Below are 23,100 nucleotides of genomic sequence, written 5' to 3' on the forward strand. Positions count from 1 at the left end.
TAAATAAAAAAATTGATCTTGATTCTACCATATATTTGGTTTAGGGACAAGTCCATAAAGATGAGGCAAGAGATTAAGGCATCTACAATTTGTGATGATTCCTTTTACCCATGACTCATAATTACCCCTAGTCAAAGTTATGACAATAAGATGTGGTGCCATCTCCATTATTACATCAAAATTCACATCTCATATCACAAAATGAGATCACCAAATCATTGCACCTCCAACAATGCAATCAATAAAATAACTCTTCCCAAAATAGTGATTTTGACACACTATATTTAGTGTGTATACAATTGCTTCTTGCTAAAAATGGAGCTGCTACGTGGACTTTTAATTTCAATGATTACAACTGCCAAATTAAAGCTATAGCAGACACAAACAAATAAGACACAAGATCACTCGAGAATCCAATCAATTACAAGTGCGCAAATAGACAAAAATAAACCAAATGATGAAAGTGACATGTCCACTCACAATGATTACAATCTAATAGCAAATCTGAAAAGTAGACAAATAATCACACTTTAAAAAAAAACACCTAGGAATGTGTTTGTATGAGCCCAAATGAAGTCTTCAAAGTTGCAAAATCAAGGATTGGACAGGTTCAATCATGAGAAGTTGAGATTTCTGCAAAATTTTTCCGCCAAAACTAGAAACTAACTACACTACTGAAAAATTCAAGAGCTTGTACCAAAATTAAAAGAAATGCACTAAAAATTGAGACTCTATGACCAAGCTAGGGCCCTTCAAAGTTGGACTACAAAATCAAAATTACAAATGGTGGGGGACAGAACAATCAACCCTTAATGACATCAACAACTCATGGCATTAAATTTGACGTCCAAAAAAATGTCCAGTTTTGACATTAAGACGATTGTCAAAATCATGAGTTTAAAGTTGAGAGTCAAATGACCATCAATGCAAAATAAAATAAAATTAGGGAAAGAACCACCAAAGAATTGTCAAATTTAAGACACAATCTGAATGTCTTGTCAAAAAATGACCAATCACAAGCTGTTGACATGGCCTCTGACTAGGTCCTATGCAATGTGGCTATGATGTTCACTTGTTAATTAATCTTTGCTCCATGTATTACTTCCTCGTATTTGTCTATGTGTCACCAAATTGCCGTGTGGTAGGGTAAGAAAGATGAGTTGTAGTACTTAATGGGCTGTGAAGTTTGCATTAACAACTTAGAAGGAGTTGCGTGGCAAGGAAAAGTAGGTCAGATGCTCGCAAAGACCATAAAATGCCATATTCTCAAAAAATATTTTTGTTTCTTCGAGGAAAATCCTATTATAGGTAATAGTGAGGCCACCATGTTGACTAGGCTGATGTGCTCTTAGTCGCTAGAAGATTGCCATTGTAGTGAGCCCATGTGAAATACAACCACATAAGATACACAATATCTTGTTTGAGCCTTGAGGGCAGGGTGTTGCTCTAGAGGGCCCACGTAGACTAAAGGCATAGAGTTGGAGATCGTTGGTGACAATGGTTGGGTGGTCAGTTCATGACTGGGAAATTGCCACGTGGTGGTTGGCGGTTGGTGGTGGGCCCGCTTGGGGAGTAAACAAACTGCTAGGTGGTGCTTTATTAGAGCACAACAATGATGGGACTTTTAATCCCACATTGCCTTGGTTGACAATATCTCAACCTTTAAATATATACCCCTTGCTATATTACACAAACAATCTGTTGGTAATCAAAGCCGTTGATTAGAAACCTACGAGCCTTGCCTGCTCGATGCTGGGATATCTAATCGATTATGGCCAACTTGACAGGATCAATCAATTTGATTTGAATCCTCTGCGCTTTTGGCTCCGCTAAACCAAGGCCTGTACACCTAATCCTGGACAGCAAAACTTGGATCCAAGATATTTTATAGCGAATAGATAAAATGCAAGGACAACTTCCTCAAGTGGCAAGGCTTTAAGAAAACCGTCTAGATTGCAACCGGTAAATATTATTCTTCAAAATTTTGATTATATTAATAGAGATGTGAATGCTGAAATAAAATTAAAATAAATTACTAAAACAAAAGATATTAAACCCTTAACACGAGAAGATCAAAATATTGCCAGCAAACAGATAAGGAAAAAATGAGCGATTAAAGATCAGTGCTGAAATTCAGATGGGTGATAGAGTCAGATTTATAAGTTTTCACATACAACTTTATGATATTATAATATTAAATCTATGAACAATTTATTTATTGGGATGTGTTAAATTATTTCGTCCTATACATAGTAAGCCCAGTCTACAATGTTTTTAACCTTTAAAAGGACAAAATAGATACAAATATGGAAACAACTTTAACATTCCACAATATTTGTATTAATCAGGCTTAAACAGCAACTTAATAATTTAATCTACTTATCCAATAATAAATTATTAATAGAAAAACAAAAGATCATAACGGATGAATTATAATATTTGCCTCTTAAAACCAAATAAAACCTTACTGATTATATTGCAGGATAATCTGTGTTGAAGACATTCAATTGTAGATGCTCCACCCAACATGATTTTTCATTACACAATGTTGATGATATGCCCAAGGATTTCAATATCCTGGAGCTTAGATCAAATTTGACTTCTTCAGCAAAGGAAATTAAATAACTTGTATGCCTTAGAAATGCAGATGACTTAGAATAATTGTCAAAAAGGTAACTTGTGATGATTTTCCCATCACATACTTATAGATATCCAAAGGGTATCGGTTACTTTCCCAATCGTTACAACCTTTCATAACAGAAACTAACTAAAATTTAACCCTTTGAATATACTTCAGACAAAACAAATGCAACCGCCGGTTCATTTAATCCTTATTTTATAATGCATTTTTGGTAACTGAAGGCATCGAGTTTGGCTTTGAATGCAGATTTCATTTGTCAGATGTCTAAGAGTTGAACATCTCGCGGCCCCAACATCTCATTTTCCAAGGTTTCCTACGCATAACAGCCTCCATGTCTGAATGCAACCTACAAAAAGAATAAATACGAAATGTAAGTAAGTGTATATAAACACTCTACGGGAAATACATACCTTGAAATCCCGTTGACGCTATGCTTCCCGATAACCTCTGAATATCTTCTGTGCAATCCTTCATCCGATCGCAATCTCCTCGTGCATGGACTCAGGCAATTTTGTATTGATCGGCAGGCTTAGAATAAGACATTCGATTTATGCCGTGAGTGTCCCATTTGCTCTTGATGTTCGGGCTGATGTGCATTCTGTGGATCTGGAAGTGAGGAAACACCAGCAGATCTTTGGGGTGTTGAACTAATGGATGGGTAATTGTAAGAAGATTTACCATTACTGAAGTTAAGGCCAGCTAACTCGCATTGAAGATCTTCCATCATCTCACGGCACTGAATGTTACGAGTCATGGAAAAATCACTACACTGTTGCTTTAGATTGTTGATTGCATCTTTTTCAAGCCAGTCTGAGTTGAAAGAAATCCAATAAAACAAGTTCTTGATTAAACATGAAACAGACGTGCGATCCTTGCAACTAATTAATTCTCAATCATCTGATTCTGCATCATTCACTAACCACAACTTGAACCTATAAAAAGTGCTCCATATGAAAGTACATGAATGCATCTCACTTCATTGTGACTTGACCCTGCTTGAGTTATTGTTCTTGTGCTTGTTAAATCTTTGAAGTAGAAGTAGAAACCAGCTGCATCAACAATGTCATTGCCTATGAAAGTCAGTGAAGAGTAACATAAAACTTAAGACCTTCATTGATATTGTCCCTGATCTTCCCATACTTCGCAACTGCAGGGCTTATTTGTTTAAAGCCCTTTTCCCGAGCAGCTTTATAATCTTCTAGGTTGAAAACAGCAGCAAAAGCGTCATTTTGGGTCTGGATTTGATGCAGTATTTGTTCCTGTGCTTCAACATTCCTGGCAAGCATATGAATGCACCGTGTCTCCATAACACTGATCCACACTCACAAATGCATTCTGTAGGATGTTGCTCTTGTGGATTGTAGTTTCTTTTCACAGTTGACTGTGTTGAGATGAATCTGGTAACATATGAGACCTTTTACATTCAACAATGTTTGCACATAGGCTTCACGAGTATTGTTCTCTGTTTCTTCCTGTTCTCCAGGTACTTCTCTTCAACCTTTCTCCTTTCAGAAACCTCATATTCATTTCCTTCGTCAGACTGTGATCTCTTATTAGACATATCACTGATAGCTTATGAAAATACTGTCATTTGATCAAGCAAAATATCTAAATCCTCCTTGTATGCGGGCAACTCTGAAATGGCAAATAGCAAAAATTGTCTATTGTCTCTGATACAAGATGCTACTGTGAGGCTTGGGCTATTATATTGCTACAATTCCAGTTTCAGATCTGTTGCAGAGTCTCCATGTAATACAGTGACTTTTCAATGCATTGTTTCACAAATGGAAACCCCAAATTTTTTGCAAATAATTTGGGCTCCATCACAACCAACAATCACAGTGTGTGAAATGTGCCAGTAGTTGCCAAAATATTGCCGAAATATAGGCTTGATTTGAATGTTAAGATCAGACTGTGTAGACACTGAATTTATCAAACTTTTTTGGATGCCAGTTGGACTGAACTGGTTACAAAATTTTTAATCAACCCCTGCAGATTTAGTCCAACATTGGTTTGGGACACGGTACTTTGGCAGTTTATATGTAAGGGCTCACTGCTTCAAACTAAACATTGTTTTGTGGTTGAAAGTTTGACCACAGTCGGTATCTGATATGCTGACGGTGATGTGACTGTTGACGACTATGGTGATGTTACTGTACTTTGACCTTATGCTTCTTCTGCAGAAAAGTAACAAAATACAGAGGGCAAGGGGCCTGTTGATGTGAGTATTGTTCCACTACAACATGCAGAATCAAATACTTAATGTTTCGAGAAGAAACACCAAACACTCAATCCTCTCTTGATATAAGGTCATTTCTCATGCTTAGCTTGCAAAGTAAGATCATGAAATGACATCAAGGTTCCATCTTAATCATGGACTTTATTTAGTTTTATGATGTGATATGCTATTTATCACAAAGGAACTTATGCTATTCATCCAATGGATATCAACTCTTGCACTTCTAAAGATTTGGCTCTATAATGTGTATTGAAAATATAGTTCAACTTTTCCACTTTAACTCCAACTTAAACTTCTACTTCTACCTCTAACTAGAAATGAAAGGAACCGTGGATGGACTTGGACTCTACTAGACGTAATCTTGCCAGCGACTCCACCCATGTAGTGCATGCTTCTAAGGAACACACAAATGATTTTCATATCAATATCCTCTCTCCAAACCTATCATCTGAATGCAAACCAAAGATTGAACATCGATTGAAGTCGACTGTTTTCATCAGCTCACCATGCAAGGCACTCTTACAATCCATAAGAGGCTAGTGACTCGGATTTGTTCGAGTAATGCAAGTGAACATCCACAACAACTTCCATTCAACTAAACTACCTCTAAACAACATGAAACAAAATCCTAAACTAAGTGAGGAAATATAGATGACCATGCACCAATACAAACTTGATCACAACAATTCACCATGCAAGGCACAACAATGAAAAGTAGAGCAAATATGGTTTTTATAGCAACAATTCTTCAAAAAGTCCTTTAAAAATGAGGGTAGCACTCTTTATATAGGGAGCTCAAATACAAGAGATGGCCAAGATTGATTTGAAATCAGGGCCTAGATTAACCCATATAAGCCCTAATTAGGGTTTCATAACCACCTACTACAAATACTAAATGTTCACCCAATTACAATTAAGGATCACCTTGTGGGCCAATGAAAAAATTACATTGCCCCCTTGGACTAATGAAAAAATTCAAATCCATAACAACTGGATAAGGATGAACAACATGTAGATCCATGAGAAGAAAGCCCATCGTAGACAATGTCACCTCATCATTTTTGGAAATATGTTCCTTATCCTGCAAGGCAAATAACCAATTGTAAATAATTGTCAAATATTAAATAATAATTGTAATTAAATTTAGAAAATCATCACAAACTTGCCATCTAATTTTTAATAAATTTAATTTAATAATTTAATGGGGCAATGCAAATTTGATTAGAAAATTTGATTACAAAATCAAGGTAGATTTAAATCACATCTCTATTTAAAACCTATTTTAATTTTATTTTATTTCTAATTTTCGTCGTTTTCTCTCTTAAATATTTTTTTAACTTTAATAAATGGGTCTTACCTCAATTTTGAAATTAATTAATTTATAAATATTTAATCCAAGGCATTTGATTCCCCATGCTCATACATTTTTTCTAAGGTTGTTTTGCCTCAAACTTTGGGCCCAATGCCATAGATAAAAAGGCCACATGTATTTGCAACAAACCTCTAGGCTCCACCTCCCATTTAAAGGTTCAAAGATCATTGCTCCAAGATGAGATAAAATTAACATAGGTAGAAAATCATGTTCCAGCTTAAGATGAAACAACATTTACTTGGGTAGCGAAACAAATCTCGACCAAGCTAGGACAATTTTTACTTGGATAGTGAACTACATCTCGGCCAAGCTGAGACAACTTTTACTTGTGTAGCGAAACACGTCTCGGCCACGCTGGGACAACTTTTACTTGGCTAGTGAAACACGTCTTGACCAAGCTAGGACAACTTTTACTTGGGTAGTGAAACACATCCCGACCAAGTTGAGACAACTTTTCCTTGGGTAGCGAAACAAGTCTCAGCCCAAGATGAGTTTTATACTTATCAACTTTGAGCTCTTTTTCTAGCATCACTCATGATTTTGTTCCATCTCTCTGACTTAGCCAAATCCCCGCTTTAACCTGAACAAAAAAACCTGTTATTTTAAAACTTAATCCCATTGCTAAAACTTTATAACCCAACTACTACCACAATAACCTAAGTAGAAAACAAAAGAGAGGGTCCTTATTTGCAATGGGGCGAGGTGTGACAACCTCACAACATCTGTTACCCACCCATAGAAATGTTCTTGAGCATTTCAAGAATATAACTTACCTAGAATCAAGATCCTTCGGTTAGTCTCTTTTTCACCTATCCAATGAATATTAATTGTACTCAAAATGGGTGAAACCATGAATTGAGCTAAGAACCTTGATCCATAGTTACTTAGGTGTCTACAAGTGATTTATTCCCCGCTTGACAAGAACCTAGGTAGTATCTTAGATCCATTGGTCTTAGCTATTTTAATATCCATACTTTAGAAGCATCTTGGATAGAGCTTTGCTGCCAGTCAGGCGTCCATAGCCTTGATGAGGTTATCGCTGTGGTCAACCACGAACATTGCTCTATCTTTAGTGATTATTTTTATAGCACCGGTAGAGGTATTCACACACCCAAATCCAAATAGCTTTATTTTATTTTCTTTTTTCATTTTTTCTCTTTTCTTTTGATATTGCATTTTTTCCCTCAATCTTTTATTTTGGCTTACAATCTTTAAGAAGTAAAGCTTGTAGAGGGTTTGGAAAACCACAGTGGCAGTGAAGTAGGTGTATGATTTCAACTAATTCCAACTTCACTTTGAAAACTCACCAAGAACTTGAAGCAATTAAGTGCGAGTAAAATGTTGTAACTGAAAGATTCTGGTGCCTCAAACACAATGAATGAATTCAATCCAAATTTAGTACAAAACCTTTTCAAAGGATTGTCTATTAGAAACAATTTCCAGTTCAAGGTATTATCGCAAGAGGTATTCAAGAAATCAATCGAACGAATCTACTGGGAGAGCACCAAAGTATGGGGGAGAACACATCGCCTTTCTTGCAATTCCGAATACCTCTAAACTAGACTACCTAAAGCAGACTCTTAAACTAAAGAAAACTAAGCAACTTCTGCCAAACAACTTGGGTTAAATGACTCAAGACAGACCTACACACCTAAAGTAAAGCAACTAAAGGCAAAACCTACATAATCCTCTTGAACCAAGTGGTTCAAGACAAAGCTACTCTAACTATGTACAAGACTCTCAAAGGGATGACACAAACCAGACTAATATATACACTTGATCTAACATGGTTTCTCAAGACGTTCAAGAGACACAAGGCTTGGGTGATGGTTCTCAACTTTGCACTTTTATCCTTACACTCCGAAAAAATATTACAACCCCACTTTCAAACTCAGGAAAATTATCATGCAAGATCAACAGTTGAGACAATTAATGTGGTCCATGGTCAATCCAAATGCAAGTTTTGTTTCCTAAACCTCCATAATCAAAATAATAACTTCTAAAATTTTCAACATTAGAAGCAAGGAAAGAAATGACCTGGCATGTCTCGAGAAGTAATTTATGTTGAAATCCTTCTTGATTATTTACATATTCAAGAGGATGTAGTTGGTGGTGGATTCCCCTAGGTGGCAGCGTTGAACTCGTGGATGGCCAAGGCAGGATCCATGTTCTTGTCAAACCCATGAAATATTGTATTAGGAGGCCTATCCTTGTATAGCATGAACCATGCGTCTTTGTGAACATTGGTAAGTGCATCCTCAAAAATCAAGGATTCCTTGATAATCTCTCCTTCAAAGATCTCCCCAAGCTGATCAAATGCAAAGTCCCATTGTAGTATCATCCCAAATTGTCCTCCATCATCTTCCCCCATGGATGTAGACTTCTCTTTACAAATATCTTGCAATTCTTCACGTAGAATCTCATCAAGCAGAGCCTCTTCAAAACTTGAAGGAAGCTCGTCACCAAACATCATCATGAGTCCATCAAATTCAATCTCAATTGGTGACGTCTCAGGAGGTCAAAGTTGATGGTGAACCATGTCACTTGCTTATCTTGAAATGCATTTGGCAATGAATCAACCAACTTCATGATATCGTTTAGCACCCCCCACAATAATACAGTATTGGAGATGTCTTTTAACAACTTACCAAATTACTCTATATACTTTGATTCATCTATGATAAATTGTGATTCTTTGTTCAACGCATCCATTTGACTAATTTGTTCCTGAAGGGTATGTGAAATTGCTTGTAAGTCATCCTCTAGATTTTGTCCTTGCAGCAAGAGGGAACATTCACCAAGGATCACCTCTTCAAACTTATGATGATCACCTTCTAGATCTTCAAGATGTTGATCTTCTCCTTCTATGCTTCCCCTTTCTTGAATAAAATATCTCTTCCTTAATTTTCTTCTCAACACCTTCTAGTGAAGAGATGTGTGAAAGTGTTTCCTCTTGATTATCATTGTCATTATACTCAATCATGCTTCCTGGATGCAACTGATTTCTTTCTTTGATCTTTGGTTCCCAACTTGAGTGAGGACTACCACCTTCCTTTAATATCCAACTTGGGAGATGGAAGAAATCCTTGCCTCCCCCCACAAATCTTTCCTCATACCAACCCATTTGAAACTTGATCAAGTCAACAGTGTCTTGACAAGATGAACAACTAGATTTTGAAAGTGATAGGCAATGTATACTACACCAAGTATTTCCTCCATATCCACATCTTGATTTCCTATTGATATCTTCTTTGAACTCAAGAAATTCTTCTTTTGAATTGACAAGCACCATAGGCTCCTATATTTATGCAAAATAGATTCTCCCTTGTAATGGCAAGTCCACCCTCAAAAGGAAAACCAAACAATGTATCTCCTCATGCTCGGTGGTGTAATGCATCCTATACTATCTTCTTACTGCAAGTTGAGTAAAATCACATGGATACAACCTTTTGTTCAAATCAAACCAAATAGGGAGAACATCCACCTGCCTATCCATTTGAGAAAACATTTCTTTTTCAATTTTCTAATTTTTCGTTTTTTTTTTAAAATTTCACATTTTTTTTTCACTTTTGAAGAGATCTCCTCTCTCAAATACAACTTGAAAACTCAGTTGTTGGCAATATTAATTAACTTTATTCGTGCCCTTCTAGTGCCAATTTTTGTTGATGTAAGTTTTGTTCCACTACATATGCAAAATCAAATACTTAATGCTTTGAGAAGAAACACAAAACACTTAATCGTCTCTTGATATAATGTCATCTCTCATGCTAAGCTTGCAAAGTAAGATCATGAAATGACTTTAAGGTTCCATCTTAATCGTGGACTTTATTCAGTTTTATGATGTGATATGCTAGTTATCACAAAGGGATTTACGCTTTTCATCCAATGGATATCAACTCTTGCACTTCTAAAGATTTGGCTTTATAATGTGCAATGAAAATATAGTTCAACTTTTCCATTTTTACTCCAACTTAAAGTTCTACTTCTACCTCTAATTAGGAATGAAAGGAACCATGGATGGACTTGGACTTTACTAGATGTAATCTCACCAGCGACTCCACCCATCTAGTGCAAGCTTCTAAGGAACACACAAATGATTTTTACATAAATATCCTCTCTCCAATCCCTCCAACGAATGAAGAAAAAACCTCTTCAAAGGCTATGCAATGAATGCTCCTATGACTTTGATACCATGTAAGAATTTACCTAAGGCAATGAAAGAATATATCAAGATCTAGAAGTCCACGAACAAGTGAGACAAGATGATAGGATCAATTAATTGAAATGATTTAGTAATTATATTCATTCTTCTGGGCAAGATTGTGTGTGATTTTATTAGCATCAACATTTCGGATCATACTCAATGATCCATCATCAGGATGATAGAGCCAAGTTGGACACGTTTATTGGCACTAAAACCTTCTTGTATGCTTGCAAGGCACGATATATTTTTATGAGGGCTATTCTTATGATTTGGGTCGTGACCTATCTGTTTGTAATACGTTTTCTTTGTATTGGAGATTGTTAATCGGATAAGCCGACTTTTGGTTGGCGATCTTGTATTTATGTGGGGTAGGGGTTCTAGTTTAGGTAGTGCTAAGTGGCTAGGAAGGATATCACGAGTTGTTGATAGATGGCCAATGGTAGTTTAGAAGCATTTGGAAGGTTAGGTTTATAGTTTTGAGGGATGATCAACTGTGAACTTGCTAGCAGTTGTATATTGACAATGGCAATGGAATAACTGCATTTGTAGGCCAACTTGATGATAATCCTTTGATATTCTTCCATATTGTCTCTTGCTTGTCAAGTTTATTTGTGCATTTCTATTGTTGCTTACTCTTTTTGCAAGGTTGGACATCTCTCTTGGGGATTCTTATATCTTGGCTGTATTAACATTATACATAATGAATAATTAAATATGTTGCAAATTACATTAGCTTTTAGGCTAATATTTAATTTTTCCTCATTCGCTTACTATTTAATTATTTTTCTAGCCTTAGGGAATCAAAAAGGCTAAATATTTCTGTATGGTAAACATCACTAGGAATGGGACATTGTATAAGGCTAACATTTTGTCTTGATACAATGGCTTAGGGTTAGGGTTTTTCATAGGAGAACTTTGTAACATTTTGGAGTGCTATTGAGTTGCAAGGGATTGCTGATTGTAATCAGTTCTATTTACTAGATAATAATATTAGATTATCTATGTGGTGGCCGTAGCTTGAGTTTGAGTGAACTACGTTAAAGTTTGTGTCTTATTGTTTCACTTTTCTATGTTATGTATTTCTCTTTTTTATTGATCAAATGTGCATATAACTAGTAGACTTCCGTGTTCTAACCCTAACATGATTATGATAGGCCATGATCAGATCATGTCATATGCAGAGGTTATAGAAAGGCTTATTGACATGTTTGACAACAAAGGCCCATATATATATATTTTAAGGAATTGGCTTAGCTTAAACAATGGGGTTCAGTAGAGTCATTCATTGGAGATTTTAAAAAAGTTTCAATGACGGTGATTGATACGTTGGAAAGAAGATTGGTTGTTCTTTTTGTTGATGGATTATCGAAACCTTTGATGGTTGGGTTAAAGCTTTCAACCCATGTACTTTGAAAGAAGTAATTGAAAGAGCTGGACATGAAAACTTCTACCTCTCGAATTAAATTTTAGACAAGAATTTTTCACCACAAAAAATAAATAATAAGAAACGCTCTTATAAAGATTCAAATCAGAACAAGAAGATACTGCCTAGACTTGATGATGATCTGCTCAATGATCGTAGATGGAATAAATTGTGCTTCCAGTGTAGAGAACCATGGGATCCAACTCACAAGTGTGCAATTAAGGCCAAAGAGAACCAAATTGAGTACTTCACACTCCTTGAAATTCAGAAAATTCCAACCAGCAAATTGATTCGGAGTAAAATGAGGAACAAACTTCGTTAGAAGATTTTGAAAAAGAACAAGGGACAGTGCTCAAATATTTGTTTTATTATCACTTGAATGGATTGAAGTGTTCTTTGTTTGAGATTGGCGACACAAAGTTGGGGAATGTTGATTTGAATGACTTTTGGAGAAGGATTAGAGAGTCGAATAGGCATCCCATTACCTGGAAATAGGTTGATAGCGTATTTATAGGTGCAGGTTTTTTTTTGTTATATAAGCGCGTGGATTTAATAATGGAGTGCATCAACATATACAAAACAAGTAGTAGAGAAATCAAGACACACAATGAAGTGGTCCTGGTCACTCTTGATAGAGGCGAAATTCCAAATTTCTTTCGGTTACCCAACAAGGATGTATATTTGCATGGGGATTTGATCTCTTCCCAGTGTGAATCCAATCAAAAGAAGGGAGTTTATGGGAACATGATTGCGAAGGAATGGTTTTCACCACCAAGAAAAGGGGGAATTCTAAATTGCCAAAGACTATTTTGCGCACCTTTGTTAAAGGGGAAATCATCAATATCATAGTGCTCTTACACAGGGTCAAGACAAAGATTTGATGAACCTTGATTAGTGGATGTTTTTCTTCATTTAGATGATTTGTACTAGTTGTGATTATCTTGACTGGGTAGGGATAATCAGTGATGTAAACATCATTTGATTACTATGTTCTAGTTGAATAAATTCTTCCACGTGCCTTTTTATCTAATTTATGCCCTAGCATGCACTCAACACTGGCCTGGGCTAGACAATGTTTGGAAATTTGATGACGACATACAAATATATGATTTCTATCCTAGTTTACAATTGCAAAAGAGCTATGCTGACTTCGGGAGGGTAAATGATACATTTAACATGAAATTGGTTAAGGAATTACAGTGATACCTAGAACAGAGGATTTCACTAGATGTAGTGACATAAATCCGAGCCTACGACAATTACTTTCTATAGTTCCCAACTTTTACCTACATCATAATCGGTGCTTTTGATGATTCCCATGGAAATTGCCTTAGTATGCCAATGATACAATTGTAATGGTGGAATTTTGTAGCAATATAATTGAGGTACAACAAAGGTGACTTGAGAGGCATAAAGATGACATACCTTTTCCCATTCACTTTGGAGTTTACAATTAGTTACTAGTCCTCACCCAATGCAATAAATATCACCGAAGTAGATGAAAAATACACAATGTAAACTTATAATGTGTTGAAGAGGCAATTTTACCCGAAAGGTCAGGTGAAGCACACCTTATACTTGGGGTCCTCATACCACCATGTCTTATCAGAGAATTTTTTGGCAGTGTGTTTGCAATTTTGCAGTAGGGAAGAGACAATGGTCTAGGTTGACTCTGAAGAAAATACAAAAGTTTTGTTTTCTGCTTGCTATTATTGGCATTGTGGATAATTAGTCTAATATAGTAGACCCTCCTACTTTGCACCAGTATAGAATTTTCCTCTGGATCCCATTGATTGGGTTGCCGTTGAAGAAGATAATTTTGATGTGATAATGACCCTTTTGATTAGGAGTAGCAAAATTGTGGCTTGCTACGAAGAAAGGGGACAATAAGAGAAGCACCCCTTCAAGTAATCAACAAACACTGAGTCAGAGCCATCCTCCATACTCAACCCTCTTTCGCTCCAGCTATGTGCCACTAAGCTCTATTGACGGGGGATATCAGCAATCATTAGAGAAGAATTTAGGACTAAAGCCTATATGTGGAACAAGTCCTTTGCAAAATGTAAGAATTTCTACAAGTGACGAGAAGTAGGGGGTTGATGGTTAGGATAAAGGAAAAAGAGGCATCAAAGGGAGCAAAGGATAAGAAAGGGAAAATGTGTTAAGATGCAAGCACAAGCACTGGTAAGGCTAAACCCTTGCTTCCTTTTTCTTCACAGTGGGCAAGCACAACACCTCTGGTTAAGAGGTCTTTGTCCTCACCCTTGATGACATGCGATCCACATCTCAAGTCTTTCTGTCCCCCTTTTGGCTCCAAATTTTCTTGTTCAATAAGAGGCGAATAGAAACTCAGAAATGCCCACCCAAGGATGCCATTGCACAAATACTTAATATGTCTATACTAAACACAAGAGGCTACAAACCATTCCCCATCTCATAGAAGACAATAACTCAGACCACTTGATCTTTGAGATGGACACCTAAACACCTAGAAGGATATGAGCCAAGTCATTGTTGTAGACTTTAATGTTACTAGGATTGACATGGGAGTCCCTAGCTTTGAAGCAAACATATATGATTGGCAGGTATCCTCCAATAGGGATAAGGACAGGGTAGAGAAGACCAAGATGGAGAAAGATAGTTTAAAAGCTATGGTGGAAATACTCTCGAATGCATGTAGGTCAATGTTGTGTCCTTTGTTAGCTCAACTTTTTGGTTCTATTGAATGTATTTTTAAGCCTGCATCTGACAAGAACAAGGAGCTAATTACCTAGTTACAAACCAACAATCAATTTGGGAAGATTATCAAGCCGTAGATTGAGGATTTAATTGTAAGGGGGTTACCCTTCATTGATAACCTAAGGGCTCGTTTGTTTGCTGGAATTGATATGAAATTGTCATTGTGAAATCTCAAAACATATTCTATGTTTGTTTTCAAAACATGAAAGTGGAATAGGGATTTCTCTATTCTTATTTACCCCCATAACCAATATTTTAATCTTCGATCTAAAAAAGTGTAATGGAAAATGAATTTCAATTCCACTTAAATGGGAATTGGGGACAAATCAAATGTTTTGTTTTTTGAAGTTTGTGAAGACAAATATGTGTAATTTCATTCAAATAATATTTTAACTGCCCCACAAGGGTATTGTCACTAAATCTAAAATGGTCTTTCCTAGCAGCCCAGTCTCTTTTCTTCGTAGGGATGACACTACCACAAAGCGGTTCTAATAACATTCGTGCTAGATTCTCCTTTAATGAGAGGCACTCCATCTAGATTTCATTTCTTCATGCAAGGGAACTTGACATGGAGATAATGAAGTTGTATAATACAAAACAATCTAAAAATGCTGTGAAACCTGTTTTACATAAATATGTACAAAACAAGCATATCGATTTTAAAAACAAAAGACACCATGACAAGAAAGGCGGTTATGTGTTGTGGAAGAATTAGATCTATACAAAATTAGATACTCGACGAATATAAGATAAAGTGAAATGATAAGGAGGCCAAGTCAAATTGACTGGTTAAGATGACACGAGTCTCTACCATGCCGTTGACGATAGAGATGACGGATTTGGACGAGCTAAGATGAATCACATTTGTTCAAATCCAACATCTTTATTGTGAACGACCTAGCAGAGAATAGAATAGGTCTAAGGGGAGACTAGAATCCTTTATAAATGCCCACTCCACATTTCCATTCTTCACATCTTTCACAAACAGAGTAGCAATAACAATGATTGGGCTTTCCCTACATATTGTGCTTTCCTTCCATATATAGTTGAAGATTGATTGTTTTCATCGAATTCTTATAGGCAAGGAGAGAGAAACAAGAGATGCAAATTAATTTCTGGAGGCTTTCAAGCTAACAAGAGCTATGGAAAATAACACAACTTTACAGACATTGACACCAAATGTAACATCCAATTTTCCTAACCCTTAATTTCCTTATATATTGTAAATCAAAATAAGCAATCTACATAATTGCATGCATGGGATTAACAGTTATAATTGATTAACTGACTTTTAACTACCGAGTAAAGATTCTCCTCATTTATTTAATTACAAATAAAAACAAATAATTATTTAATGAGAGTGAACATTAACTAACTAAAACATTTAACTATCACTTCATATAACCGCAGGGAGTAAATGTTACTACATACATACATGCATGCATGCATGCATAGATAGCTGAACTTAAAATAAAAACATGAAAAGAATGCAAGTACTTGCTAAGATTGAATCATATCAAACCAAGAATGCAGACCCGTTTTGTCTTCAGCAAGTCTTGGCATTGGTGGAGAGGAGAAGCATTGTTAGATGCTTAACCACTCAACCATGGACCTAGTGTATACCACACTCATTCTCAACTGAGAATGGCCCTACCCTGAATGGGATAAAGCACATTTACACCATCTCCTCTTGCTTGATCATCCTGGTAAGAGTATCAACTACATAGCTGACTATATCATGGAACCCTCCTGACTATCTATCCATCCGACTATGACCTATCTTGATCTCTAGTGATCACAACAACATCATTTGCCACTAAACCTGCCCTGGCTAGGGATTTACATGGACACTGTGTGCCTGATCACCTACTGCTCGACTTGACAAACAAGACATCACATAAACTGCCCACCATGAGCTGACTCAGTTTATTTTTCATATAGAATACACCATTCATCTCAGCCATGCTTGGCCATCCTTGATGATTCTTGGTGTAAGTGTCCATCTTCCATTGTTCTTGCAGGATGATATAAGTAATAGTCCTTCTTGCCTAAAATAAAGTTTTTATGGATGAAAATAAGAAGAAGACATGAATATTAAGAATCTTTAAGTAGGATGCAGCAAGGGTATACATCTCCTTGTCTCAGAGACATACAGATTTGATGCCTTAATACAAGGGGCATGCAAATGTACATATTTCCCTCCTTATCATAGTACATGGCCTACCTTGATTGAGATACTAAGAAAATAATGCAAATCACGGCTCTATGCAAGGTCGACATGATAAATTCTCAATCATACGTGATGGGTGGCATGAATAATCTGACCAATTGGATGACATAAATAATATTACGTAGGTGCACAATGATTTATTGTCAATTGAACATAAGCTTTTACGAATGATAGACCATTTCATAAAATTGTATGATTCATACGCTAGGAAACAAAAATGAAATAAGTACAAGTTTGCTATTGAATACATGAGCGGTGTTCACAAAACAACCTGATAGAAAGATGATGCAGTAAGAATATGTTATTCTTGGGTCCCAATCGTGAGCTCCAGAGCCCAGTTTAATGGCTTCTGTTTGACCACTAGCAAAATATGATTACTGTGATATAAATTTTTAGGAGAAAGGTATGGTCTGTGTTGATGCGAGTTTTGTATCACTTACATAACATATTAGGATTTGAATATTCAATATGGGATATCAAACATGCAACTCCTCTCTTGAAAAGTTATTACTCATGAAGACATAAGCAATAGCTCCAATGTTCCTTACATCGTTGGATACTCGCTCAGTTTTATCGATGTGATTTGCTGGTAATCACGCAGGTGGCCTTACGCTATTCATTCGAGGATGACTTGGACTTTGGTGGGATGAAGGTGATGGCAGCTCGGTTTGTGAAATGTGCGGGTGGCAGATAATGTTGATGGTAGTGATGATGGAGGGTGTGTCTGCCAATGGTGATGTTGATGGGAAAGCAGTGGTGGTGGAAGGTGAATGGATGTGTTCTAATACTCGACCTACTCCTCTAACTTCTTTCCCTAAACTTTGACTACCCAACTACTCACTATTCTACTCCTACTCCTATGAATGGAAGGTTAGCAAATGGACGGAGATCGAACCTAATGAGAGTTGACTAGCGGCCTCACTTCCACAGGTGCAATGATTCGAAGGAATAATAAACTAGTTTACCACACAAAGCTTCCCAACCAGCCACTAGGATGCTAGTGGCCTAGTATTGATCCCTATCAAACATTTACCAATGCTACCATACAACTTATCCATCTACTTTAACTCCTACTTAGCAACTTGAAATGAAACCAACTTTAACAACTTGAAAGGAAATCTAACTAAGTGGGAGTAGAAAACATGCAATAATACCCAATGTTCTTAATCAACATGCAAATCGCAACAATGAAAAAGAGAGTAATTTTGGTATTATCTTCGCAACAATTTCTCCAACCCTTTTACAAATGAGAGCAAATGGCATTTTATAGGGGCCAGAAATACAACGGACGATGGAGATCAAAACAAGATCAACGATCCATATTGGATCCTCAAAACTCTAATTAGGGTTGCCACCCCATCGGCCAATGAGAAGTTGCCACCTCATCAATGGACCAATGAAAAAAGTGCAAAAAGTGGCAACCAATGAGAAGGCACCAAAATGGAAATCGCCACTTGGGCTTACATCAAATGATCTTCTAATATAAATCTTCCCTTTTCTTTCATCTTCTTAGCTAAGGCAATGAACTTAGCTAACCTTTCGTTAACTTCTTCCATAGGAGGACAAGGTGTGTGCTTCGCCCTGAGTTCCGCTGGCTTCGCCACGCCACTTGCTGCTTGTAGTATCCTTTCGTGATTCTTCTCATATTCTTCTCAAATCCAATAAAAACATTGAGAGAGAAAAGGGTGCCCAAATGCTTCTTCTTGATAGCAACCTTCCCCAACTGATCCAACCTCGATCCAGAATCTGTTTCATTGACATCCTCTTCTTTGATATCCTCAAAATCAAGTGCCACCTCAACGTTGCTCGTCATGGTTGAAATGGAAGTGTCGACGCTTGGGTTGTGATGTGCAACTGCCTTTTGTATATTCTTTTATGGTACCGCCATTGGTATTGGTTATTCGCCTCATTTTTTGAGAAGAAGGGAGTTTTGGGCATCATATCCTCTGTCTTTTTTAGTGTATGCCCGCTTGGGATTCTTACTTGCATTAACATCCTCCATGCTCGTCGCCCTATTACGGGATGGTAGAGTGGTGGACCAGAAGGCAAGAAGAACCAAGAGGAGCAATCCTTAGACTATAATGAAAGATGGATGTCAGCTTAAGGACCCCTTGCAATTCTAAATGATTTGAAATTACCTCTACCTATAGCCAAGGGGGATTGTCCTTCCTTTAGTCTATCCTTCATTTGTATCATGTCCACTGTAGCGATATTGGTGTCGGTTATTCTTTTCATTTTCGAGAAGAAGGGAGTTTTGGGCATCATATCCTCTTTGTCTTTCTTAGTGTTTGCCCGCTTGGGATTCTTATTTGCACTAACATCCTCCATGCTCGTCGCCTTATTACAGGATGGTAGAGTGGTGGACCAGAAGGCAAGAAGAACCAAGAGGAGCAATCCTTAGACTAGAACGAAAGAAGGATGTCAACTTAAGGACCCCTTGCAACTCTGGATGATGAAAATTCACCTTAACCAATAATCTTATAGCGACTTTTCGGAACCTAGGACAAGACCTCAAGAACTTCAAATCCCTTTGCAAATCAGAAATTTATCATGCAATTCACCTCCAATAAAATTACCCAACCTAGGGCCAAAATCGCAGCCTCTTGCAAAAATCATAATTTTATCTTCCACAAATTTTGGCCCCCACAAAATTCAGCTCCCACAAATTTCGCCAAGCAAGAAGAGTGCAAATCTGCTCTTGCAAAATCACCAACACCTTGAGAAGGAGAAGTGAGAAGTGAGGAAGAAACGGGAGAGAGGCCCATACCCAACTTTCTTCTTGGACCCTGGGAGAAAGAAAAACAAATAATTAATGCAAAATTATGGCCCACAATTAAATACTTAACCAAAATTAATTTTGCCATGATGAAAATTAACTTTCTAAATTGCCAATTAGTTCTAAATTGCAAAAAGAAATTAAATAATGCCTTGGAGATGTCAAATATTTCCATTTAATGAGGATTTAGCAATTAATATGTCATTAAAATTGTATTTTGGCTAACCAAAAGCCATTTTTTCAATATTAAATTACCAATTTCATTAAAGGCAAAAAGTTTTCAAGGCAATTTTTATCTATTAAAACCAATTTTTTGCAATTTCTCTCCAAATCGATTTAGCTAAGCAATTTTAGCTTTTTAACACAAAATTATTTCTCTAGAGCCTAAAATTTATTTTGCAATTTTATTTCACCATCACAAAAATTAATCCTTTTCACCAAAAATAATCAAGATTTTCCAAAAGACTAGATTTAACAAAATTTTCATTTTTTTGAAAATTATCCAATTTTATACAATTATATCCAAAATTTCAAAAGAAAATGTCTAAGTACAAAATTTACAATTTTATCCTGCCAAGTGTTGCTCTTTAAAATTTGTTTGGCCTAAGGATGAAATTGGTGGCTCTGGAAAAATCAAGTAAAAAAAAAAAAAAACCGGGTGAAAATAAGCTAAGTCTCTCCCCACTGGCCTGAAAGTGTCCAAGGCTCAAAATTCTCAAAATTGTTGGACAATCCAAAAATTTGCTAAGGCGATTAAAAAAAAGGGGGGTCCCCAAAATTTTGGGGCAATGTTGTGAAAACCTCACAACAGTCTGCAAGTGAGATTCGAAAAAAAAGAGCTAGCCCTCAAGTGGCTGCCAATTTCCTTAATATAGAACCATGCTCGGTTACAAAGTAATCGAGCCTGAGCAAGGAGTTACTTGTATGGGAGGAAATGCAAGGTGGCACATCATACGCTTGAATTCTTGACAAAAATGAATAGCCAAGGTGGCTGAAATATTAATAGAGTTTAAGGGGCCACTAGACTTAATGAGAATGAGATAATTCAATTCCTTAGCAATTTTCCTACACCCAATCTATTATATATAATATTCATATTATCTAAGCATAGTTGTACATATGCGGTAAATAATAAAATTGAGTCCACATGTATGTACAGGCGTATTGAAGTACACATGCACATATGTGTTACTCCAAGTTGTCCGCATACATACATATTATGTATAATGATTGCATACAATTATACCTAGGTGCCCTGGATGCTATGTATATTAGGGAATAATTTGCCAACAGATGGAGCAGATTCTTCGAGTGGAATACATAGGTAACAATCTTACTCTATTTGTTATGTGAAATATAATTATGTATGCACATTTGGTGACCTAGTTAGCTTATGGTGGATGCTTTGGCATTGTCTAGTTTGCCCTAGTTTTCTTTCCCTTGACTCATACATGTTAGCTCGGTGGCAGGTTGGTGCACTTATGCCCTATTCCCTCTTTGCCAATGCTTTTCCCCCTTCGCTGCGCTCCTGCAAGAAGAAAGAACACGGTGAAAGCATACTTCCACATCATTCAGATGGAATTTAGTTATCATAACTAATACCATATTAACTAACTTCTTCCATTCCACATGAAACATAACAAATAACCAATATTTCCATTCATATGAAATCAAGGATGAGTAACTAATTTAACCAACCATTATTTGATTAGCTTGAATATCAATGGCTAGAATAGAATTTTCATAAATCAACAAAATAGGGGATGTAACACCAAAACATTGTCATGTGGGATTGGCGACTTCTGCAAATAAATCGTGGTGTATAAATCTGGACCGTCGTCAGATGGCTGTGGCTTAGTTGGAATATGGTCCAACCACATGCACAAGATACTTGCAGCAGAAGCAAGTTGACTTGTTCGTATGCCCCACTAACCCTGTTTGTAATAGATGAAGAGCACACCAAAGTCAAAGATGATGATGAAGATGGATAAGGAGAGTTGGCTGTGGCAAAGGTGTGTTTGTAGCAATGGCAAAAAATGCATCTTCTCACCATGAATTCTAGATCAACCAAACAGTTCCAGCCATATTCCAAATATCATTTCTGATATTTAAAACTTCCTGAATTGTCAAATACTGGAATTTGACAATTCCAGCATTATTTAATTCTACCAATGAAAGGACCTTAAGTGAATTCTATGATGCCTTGGTTGTGGTGGGGAATTCTGTGGTATCTAAAATCAGAGTGGCGAAAATGGAGGGGGTTACCCATAAAACTACTATGAAGCAGTTCTAGGAAGTTATAGGCATAGAGATAAAAACTGTTTAGTTTGGTGTACAAATGAGAATGTGTACAGAAAATTGTAGTAAATCTGAATAAATTATTGGAGAAAGCCAAAGAGATGATTGGGCAAATAATACAAGACTTCAAGGGCATCGGTTGTGAGCTACAAAAGAAGAATAGTTCCGGTGTTGTCTCTGCAGGTGATCTAAAAGCAGAGTATGAACAAAATATTGACACAATAGCTCACCCCTGTGTATTCTGCAAGGATAAATCTAAGGAGCTTGCAAGGATTGATGCCATTCTGATGTGGTGTGCCAATCACCATAGAACCTTCATTGCCAAGGCAAAGGAGATCAAATGACAAATGATTATTTGGGCAATTTTCAACTCCAACATCATTGTCCCAGATCATGATAAAATCGTGGCTGCAACCAATGCTCTATAGGTGTACAAAGAAAAGGTGGCTGTTCAACAACCTGCGGCCAAAGAAGCTGATAAGACTCCATAGTATTAAAGGGGATGTTTAGTTGTTCTTTAGTTTAATTTCATTATATCTACTCAAAAACTCTTTGTATATTATTATGATTAATCTTTGTAAATTTCTCAATGAAAGATGTAGTTACAAGTATCTGAAGAGTTATTATGCGTTGTTGAGAAGACTTTATATAGCAAATTGAAATAGTATGCAAGGGATTCCGAAAAATTCCCCTTTTTCTTTGATAATCAAGTGAGACTTGTCAAAGTTTATAGCTACAATAGAGGTCTTTATCTCTCAAAATCTGGACGTTATTACCATTCTTATCATCTTCAACTGAAAAGGTCACTTAAGTTTAATTTGTAATATTAAATGTTAATGACATGTGTCGTTCACATGCATTGAGGCATGAATATTCAAAGAGTTATAATTTATTGTAGGAGTTATGGGAATCTCAAGAGACCTTTGGTTATAATGTGAAGAGTCTCTCCCATTGTTATATATTCGCTTCAAGCAAAGGATATAGTACACTTGAATTCTATTATCAATAAAATGATATTTTCTGTTGTGTGGCTGGGTTTTTCCCTTCATTTTAGAAGGGTTTTCCTAGGATATTTCTGGTGTTCTTTGTTTCAGTTTTGTCTCTTTTATTGCTGATTATCTTCATGGATTTCTGGGCTTTAGTTTTAACAAGACTCAGTTTTTGAGAAAGCTCTTTAT

General features: G+C 36.5%; 1 protein-coding gene across 1 annotated transcript in view; it reads left to right on the plus strand.

Annotated features, from left to right (window-relative positions):
• The window catches only part of LOC149548345 (binding protein), a 144,481-nt gene that overhangs the window by 21,983 nt on the left and 99,398 nt on the right, over positions 1 to 23,100 (plus strand). The window lies entirely within an intron of this gene.

Source organism: Cupressus sempervirens, chromosome 7, assembly GCF_028749045.1.
Source record: "Cupressus sempervirens isolate cs-2001-9-10 chromosome 7, ASM2874904v1, whole genome shotgun sequence".
Classification (NCBI taxonomy): domain Eukaryota; kingdom Viridiplantae; phylum Streptophyta; class Pinopsida; order Cupressales; family Cupressaceae; genus Cupressus; species Cupressus sempervirens.